Source organism: Lepisosteus oculatus, chromosome 14 (assembly GCF_040954835.1).
Source record: "Lepisosteus oculatus isolate fLepOcu1 chromosome 14, fLepOcu1.hap2, whole genome shotgun sequence".
Taxonomy (NCBI): Eukaryota; Metazoa; Chordata; class Actinopteri; order Semionotiformes; family Lepisosteidae; genus Lepisosteus; species Lepisosteus oculatus.
Window position 1 is genome coordinate 48,661,153 of NC_090709.1, and position 8,669 is coordinate 48,669,821.

At 44.8% G+C, this 8,669-nt stretch overlaps 1 non-coding gene across 1 annotated transcript; it reads right to left on the minus strand.

Annotated features, from left to right (window-relative positions):
• Nucleotides 1-8,166: 8,166 nt before the first annotated feature.
• On the minus strand, nt 8,167-8,254 carry trnay-gua (transfer RNA tyrosine (anticodon GUA)). The gene is given in 2 exon segments: nt 8,167-8,202; nt 8,218-8,254. It is a non-coding gene; the product is annotated as a tRNA-Tyr (tRNA).
• Nucleotides 8,255-8,669: the final 415 nt, after the last annotated feature.

Below are 8,669 nucleotides of genomic sequence, written 5' to 3' on the forward strand. Positions count from 1 at the left end.
GATGAGTATTCAACTTCAATGCATTACAGCTCGAGAATTCAATTGTTATCCCAACCAGTTGATATCAATTTAATTCCTAAGAGTTATGTACTTGTTTGAGTATCTAATGTAGAAGTTGTAACCAAGTTCACTTTACGAAACGGTCTTAATGAATGATATACTGAACGTATGTCCTCTTGATATGTGTAACACTTTGTAACTGATTGAATATATATCTTTTGTATTCTGATAACCCTCTCGATAAGATCTGTTAGGTTTATATGCATATTCTATGTATTAATAAATGTATCCTCGTGTATTAGTACCTGTGTGTGCGCGTTGTTTGAGTTATGTCGCATGGTTGGATTCTAAAGCCATCAAAAGAATCAACTTTGTGATTTACTGCTACAATTAATAATTGTCTCAGTAAATGCCCAAACCCTACAGAACTGGTGCCTTCAGAGAGCCACTATGATTACATATTTGGCGTCCCTGAAACGGCTATGAACCGGCTTAATCTACATTATTTGGCGTCTCTGGCACGGGCGTGGCAAGACTGAAATGAGTCAACCAAGCGGAATAATTCAATATAAAACGCCGCGGGTTTCATACACGACAATACAGTGTGCTGAAAGCCGAAAGAAAAAGTTCCCCTTGCTCTTTAAGCAGTGCTTGATTGTTTTGTGATCATTTGCGATCTACCGGGTTGATTGCATACTTGATCTTGTGGTTTTCTGTGGTAAAACTGTGATTTCGTACTTAAAAGTAATACTCTTTAAGTTTAACGATGGTTGCTAAAAGGTCTGAATTCGAGTCGCTATTAAGCACTCTCTCTAGCAGCGACAGGTCTGACCACGATCTCTTCCATATCTCCGTCAGCGGAGAAGCTAGGAGAATAAATCTCCATTCTCTGAGAGAGCTAGCGAAGGACATAGAGAGATTTGACCCCGCAGTGTCAGAGAATAATATCGAGAGTTATATTCAGGACCTCAGGTATAACCTGCAGTACCTGCCAAACGCCACAGAACAGGAGAAAGTGTTTCTGGTCAGGAAAACTACCAGCAGAGCTGTACATGAGTGGATGGCTAGGCAGATGAAAGAAGTCTGTAATGACTTTGAGCAGCTTTGTCAAGCACTTATCGAAGAATACAGTGCGTTTATTGACCCGACTGCTGCGATAGCCGCCGCTCTTAACATTAAGCACGAGAGAGCAGAGTCCCCTCGCGAATATTACGAGAGACTTAGGCGAACTTATTTTGCAGGGTGAAATGATGAGGGTTGCAAAAAGAACACACATTTCAAGGGTTTATTCATTGTGAATCTCCACCCATCAGTCAGAAAGATGATCTTAATGCATACAGATGCACAGACCATGAAAATGACTGATATTAAGAGATTCGTGCAGAAGGCCTGGGAGTATGATGTCCAAAGTCGCTCTGAGCAAAAAGCTGTTAAAGCGACTGTGTTCGCCGTCAGAGCCAGCAGGGTTAATTCCCCCCTGCTCGAAGGAGCACAGGCTCCTGAGCTGGCTAAGCCCCGTTCCAAAGCACTCACACAGGACCGCACCCAGCGTCCTAAGTGCCATGAGAACACCGGGGGAGGGAAAGGGCTAGAAAAGGCTGAACAAAAGGATTCAGTAGCCGCCCGCCTGGCCAGGCTTGAACAAGCTTTATTAGGACAGGGACAACCGCTCCCCAAGGCTGCCGGAAGCGTGAATGAGCTGATACTCTCCACTGGAGGAGGCGGAGACCCGCCCCCTCTCCCTCCCTCAGTCTATCTGATTGAGCGGAAGGGGTCCTGCCTGGATAAGGTCAGCCACTCCCAAGTAAGTGCTGACTCCACCCCTGAAGTCACAGAGCAGGCAGTAAAACGCAGAGGAAAAGCAAGAAGCTTTTACCTCAAGGCTGCCATAGGAGATGTCTTACCCAGTGAGACACTGATTGACACTGAGGTTGAAAGGTGTTTGAAGTCACACGGCAAGCTCAAACGGGTAGAAAAAGAAAAGGGCATGCGACTCAGAGAGGAACCTTTGGTGGATCACCAGAAAGGCAAGGTGTGGAAACAGGTCAAGGCTCCTAAGCCTTCTGTACAGAAGGAAAGGGGGGCCAAGAGGCAGACTGTGCTCACACAGTGCCCACCGAACACAGAAGCCCATGCGGAGATTCCTTCTGTTCCCTCTGGACAAGAAATAAAAATATTTCCTTGTTCCCCGGATATACAGGGAAGTCGTGTCCCGGCTGAGGTCCCAACAGCCTCCATGCCACAGGAGCGGTGCTCCAAGCAGCCGCCTGATCCACCAGGTAAAGCACACACCTTTTACGTCCCTAAAGAGGAGCAGATCTCCCCACCTGGCGATGAAAAGGAGCTTTCCCTGTGCACCCTGGCACCCAAGAGGGGTCAGGACCACCACCCTGCAGTGGTGGAAGGGATCCAGATGGCAGGAGAGCAGGTTGGTGATGAAGCCCTCACCCTTAGCCCTGAGAGGTCCTCTATTAGTGAGGATCTGCTTGAGCAGCTGTCACAGGGCCACCGCCAGGTGCCCCTAGTGCAACATTCACAGGTTAGACAGGAGGTCCAGCTGGACGCTGAGACTACTGCGCTGTGGACACACCTGATCCCAGATGCCGATTCCCTCTGCTGTGACCCAGGGAACCTGCAGTCAGGTAACATTATTTCTCACAACTACCAGGTAGTGAGTGAGACTGACCTGATTGTTCCTGCCTCAACGGCAGGGTTGCCTACACACCCAGTCCCCCAGAAGGGACAGGGAATGAAAGCCGAGCCGGTTTTCTTACAGCCACCAGCTCAGTCTGTCAGTCTGAGTCTGACCAACAGTGGTTCAGCCAGACTGGAGCTGGATGGTAAAGTCACCCGCCTGCCAGTGCAGGACATCGCAAAGAGAGGTGTCAGAATCCCCGCCTGCACTGACATGGGCCTGGTGAGTGATAGTAAGTTCAAAGACAGTGAACTAGCTATCCCACTGCTGGGGCAGCTCCCTGAACCCTTAGCGAGGGAAGGGGGGAGCGAGCAGGTGTCCTACACCCACGCCCAGCGAACGATTGTAAACATGCCGATAGAGGGATTCCTCAATCGGGAAGTGTGCAGGGTGGACCTGAACAGTGAGAATAGGGTAACAATCCCAGATCACTCAGACACTCCAGATGACCACTCAGCCGAGGGTCAGGCATGCTCCACCGCTGCACCGCCCCCTGCAGGGTTCCTAGAGCACAGGCATGAACAAATCGAAAGAGCAGATGCCCTGGAAAAGGAGGAACAGCATCAGCAGCTGCGTCAGATCTCCACAGATTTCCAGGATGTTGGTGCCCAAGATGCCACATGGCATACTGAGAAAGACACCATGTACACGCTGCGCCAGCTTAGAAAGGCAACAGTCACTCAGAAGGAGATGACTGGGATCAGCCACCCGAAAAGACTTTTGGGAGGACTGATTGCTGCCACCACTGTTGTGCATTTGCTATTTCTGGTAGGTTTGTGTGCTACTGGCACTCTCACCCTGACTGCCCCAAGAAGGCAGGTGTCAGAGATGCCAGAGGGTAGTGACAGACTGTATCGACAGCAGCAAAAGTTGGAAAGCTTAGGGAAAACCCTACAGGCAACTTCCTATGCAACAGGGTTAAATCTTATTCCCCAACCAGTGGACATGATTGCCGGTGTTATACAGTGGGTTTATGCTTGTGTGCAACAGGCCAGAATGTTGACACAAGACCTGTTAAGGGAGTTTAGTGCCACTGTAGCCAGTCTAACCATGGCACAATTCCCAACCCACTTGATTCCACTCTTCTCAGTAGAGGAGTATGTGACATTAACCCCATCGCTCATAGCTCACCCAGAAGGCAATCCAAGATTGAATTCGGTTCCAAATCTTGAGATGGGTATGGCTACCAAAGCTATCCATTGGCTGTGTCTAAACGATTCACCAATGAAGGGTGTAAAGCTACTAATGGGCAGAGGGAGGTTAATGAACCCCATGAAGAGCAGGTGGGAAGTTAATGGCTGGTCAGCACACCACATTTAACTGACACTATGACTTGTGACAGGCATGATACAGCTACCGCAATGCAGCTACCTAATCAAACAGTTTTCCTGCAAGTTCCCGAGGAGGCCACAGTGTTCTTGAACTTAATACTGTATGGTCTGGAACCAGACAATTTAAGACCAAACTTGAGGTCGTGGATGCCTTCAGGTGCCACACTAAGGAATTGGATAGAAATCCAAGAAACAGTAAGCCCTGAAGAGGTACAGGTAGTTGAGTTTGCTTTAATGGAACAAACCTCCAAACCACCCTAGCAGATACCCAACACAGGTGTTGTGGTTTATCGGGGGGGCTGGGAACAGGAACTGTTGTTATTGTAACACTACTGCCAGGTAGCTGGATCATGACTGACAGTGTACTCTGAATGATGTACTCTCACATCAAGATGTACTCTGGGTAGCATGAATGAGTCAAAGGTAGCATGCCAAAAGAAAGGAAGTTACTTCTTCCCAAATATCTACTACAGAGGTATCAGATATTGACAGTGAACTTCCTGATGTGTAATTCCTAGACTTAGATAATGTCTCCTACCGTGTTTATACATACTCCAGATGTTATTCATCCTGTTTGTATCCAATGCTGGTTCCGGTATGAATTCTCGAGGAGTAATGTGGACATTTAAGATTAATGTTCTAATGGCAAGGGACATCACTTAACTCTGTTTTGTTTTGAAGGCAACAATGCCTCAGGACCTCGTGACCTTCAAAAAGGGGGGATATGTAGCGGCGAGGCTTATTAATAAGAAAGAATTAAGTGTTCTGAGCCTTCCCAAATGAGGCCTCATTTCTCTGTTCATCTCTGTGGTGCAGCCACAGAGAAACCATGCAGGCTGATTTAGGGTTCCTTTGATAAAAGACAGCTCCCAAAGGGGGGTGCACTTAGCTAAGCCTGGCTATCATGATCAATGGTCATCCATTGGCGCCTATCTGTCTAGGGAGTAACCCACGTGGGACTCTGATGCCCATGGAACTTTCAGCCAATCAATGAGCTGAAGTTCCTCCAGGTAAAAACAGGCAACACAGAGAGCCTGAGAGATTCAACGAGATTCAGTAAGATTCTGGAGAGGATTCTGTGGACTGTTCTAAAGGGAATTCAAAGGAGAATTCCAGGGCAGGACGGCCCAGGACCAGAAGGCTCCCAAGGGCAGGACATTCTCGCAGCGCGCCTCCTGACCATCCTGAGACTCAGCCCGGACAACCACGGAACGGCCAGTGTGTCCGAGTGCCAGAACCTTCCTTTGTTCTAAGAGTCTAGAGTGGAGGTTGCCAGAGAGTAACCAGCAGCAGGCCTCGTGAACAGGTCGGAACTGTGGACAGCTGAATCACTATTCAGAACTAGCTCTTCATCAGGAACGAACCAGTCCTCTTCCTGACTTGCTGGGACCCACAGTCATCTTTTCTCCTGTGCACAAACTTTGCTAGTTAAAGCCAACAGTGAGCATCAGCAGCGCACCGTCGCAAGCCGCACAGCACAGCCTGGCACGGAGCCAGAGAGCGCGGAGTGCAAAGAGTTTTTCTTTGTGCCCGCAGGAGATCTGAATCCCCAGAGATTGGATGAGTATTCAACTTCAATGCATTACAGCTCGAGAATTAAATTGTTATCCCAACCAGTTGATATCAATTTAATTCCTAAGAGTTATGTACTTGTTTCGAGTATCTAATGTAGAAGTTATAACCAAGTTCATTTATGAAACGGTCTTAATGAATGATATACTGAACGTATGTCCTCTTGATATATGTAACTCTTTGTAACTGATTGAATATATATCTTTTGTATTCTGATAACCCTCTCGATAAGATCTGTTAGGTTTACATGCATATTCTATGTATTAATAAATGTATCCTCGTGTATTAGTACCTGTGTGTGTGCGTTGTTTGAGTTATGTCGCATGGTTGGATTCTTAAGCCATCAAAAGAATCAACTTTGTGATTTACTGCTACAATTAATAATTGTCTCAGTAAATGCCCAAACCCTACAGAACTGGTGCCTTCAGAGAGCCACTATGATTACATATTTGGCGTCCCTGAACCGGTTTTCTTACAAGTGTTTTGGGTAAGTTGTCGAAATTCGCATGAGGCTGCAGACAACTTACCTAAAGTGTGTTCTATAGCTTTCAGGTGGAGTTCTTTTATATAAAAGAATGTAAGTGGTATAAACGAAACAAGCCAGACGGCAGTCCAACCTACAGTATAATTTTCTGATGGAAGTCCTGACGTGTTATTCATTACGCCACTGACCCTGCTATTGTAGTGCTAAAATAAAACAAGTTTTCTACATTTATGTCTGTTTAAAAATTACTTTCTAAAAAAGACAAAGGGTTTGTGTGTCGCGCTAAAATTCCGCTTCATTTCGAATGCAAATAAAAACCATTTTGTTCCAGAAATCATAAATTTGTCACATCCTTCATACTACTAATAAGTATACGAATAAATACTCGGAAGAAGCCGCTCAGGTATTAGAGAGATTTAAAATCAGATCGGAGGATTCAGAGTCCAGACTGCAAACCAACAGCTGACACGGGTCTTTTATAGAACCGTTTTGATTTCCTCTACTTTGTCCCCGTGACGTCATTGTCCTGCTCACAGCCGAGCCCGACACACGTCTGGTTTCTGTCGCTGGGCGCTCACCCTGCAGTCCATGCGGGTCCTGATACCCCAGTACAATGACGGGGACACTAAACTGTAATCAGGTGCCGTCCTTCGGCTGAGACGTAAAACCGAGGTCCTCACTCTCTGTGATCATTCAGGAGTATGGTGGAGGGGAGTCCCCATTACCTGTAAAGCGCATTGAGTGGAGTATCCAGAACAGCGCTATATAAGTGTAAGCAATAATGATGATGATGATAATTATTATTATTATAATGTAAAATGCAATAAAAAAAATCAAACTTTGATTCAAAATAGATTAATGTAAAAACTGATAAAGCTAATGCTTTTTTCAGGGCTATATCTACTTTTTAAAAAAAAAGCGAAGTCTGTCGCGATTGTGAGAGTTAGAGAATGTGTTCCAGCGGGTGCCTTCATATCATGAGCGTCAGTCTCGCCCGTAGCTGCGAGAAGGTTAAAAGCGCACAAGTGATCTGTAGACGATGTTCGGGGAAGAAATAATTCTGTTTTCAGCACAGGGAGTGAGAATGAGCTCAGCCCGGCTCCCAGCAGAATCCATTCTGGTTTGGTTACTGTTAGACTGTGCGTCTGAGGCTCTTTGGATCGCAACGTAAAAAAAAACAATTGCTCACATCGTGTGACTTCCACGACAGGAAGGAAAGATATCACTTTAAAAAATCAGAACTGAAGATTTGGATCCTGGGCCTCAACTTAAAAATAAACAGAGTTTAACGACAGGAAATTGATTCCAGTTGTCAGATCACGTATACGCATACCTTAGCTTTGTGCAACAACCTGAAACTTTCAGGTACCATAAATAATATTATTGCTAAACATATGCCATTCTAATCTGCAAGCGACCAGAATATAGAATACGAATTTTTGTATAAAAATGCATTAAGTCCTGTTCTACACCTGCATGCTTTGGAAGCGCTGGCCTACCTGTATCAAAATATCAGATTGTGTTTCTGCAACATTTCGTGCATAGTACGCCATTTTATCTAAAACAGTCACAACGAGGGCTTTACATGCAGTCTGGGGTGTTTTCCCCTTCTATATTTTTGCCACTTTATATCGAACCTGTTATACTCCCAGAAGTGCACAGTAGCTTGTACTTAATAAAAATGTACAATTCACCGCTGGTATGAACAGATGTGTGCCGTGTTTGCCTTTGTAAGCATTTGTTTAAAAAATAAGTTCACAATATGATAAAAACACAGAAAGCACAAACTTTATAATACAACGATACAAAATCAATACCAAATCATTATGCCAATTAAGTAACTATCCTTTGAAAACAGAGAACACCTTTATATCTACAAAAAACTTGACATTTGTATGTATTTTTGAATTACAAAGCAGACAGTGTAGTCCCTTAATTCAAAGATCAGATCTTGGCCAAAACAAGACAATCAGACGTGGGCTGAATTCGGAACAGGAGCCTTTGCTTAGTCGATTATTGAGCTTTTGATCAATGTCTGAATAAAACGTTTTTAACTCTTTGATTAAATTACACGAAAAGCACCTTCCTTCAAGCCGGAATCGAACCAGCGATCTAAGGATTCCCTGTTGACTCCACTACAGTCCTCCGCTCTACCAACTGAGCTATCGAAGGAATGCTGTGGCATATACTGCCCAATGAAGTAAAATGTGAAATGGGTGATTTAAATCCCACTTCGACATCAAGTTTCCAACTCGTTTCCTTAGTCTCATTTACCTTGAATTTAAGCCACGAACCAGGATTCTACTGTATAAACTTCCAGGGATATTACAAAATGTTTGATGGGGCATCAATCATTCCAGGCGGAAATTGATTCCTTTTTTTTCTCGAGGGATCATATTAAACATTTCATTAGTCTCGAGAGGAGGATCACCATGAGACACAAAACAAACAGTTTCTTTCTGTCTTTATTAGAAAGTAGCGTTTGTGCTACATTAATAATATTTTCGTGGAAATAAAGAAGTTGTAAATTTTAAAAATTTATATTTGAATCGAAATGTGGTTTTGAGTTAAATATTAGCATGTTCAT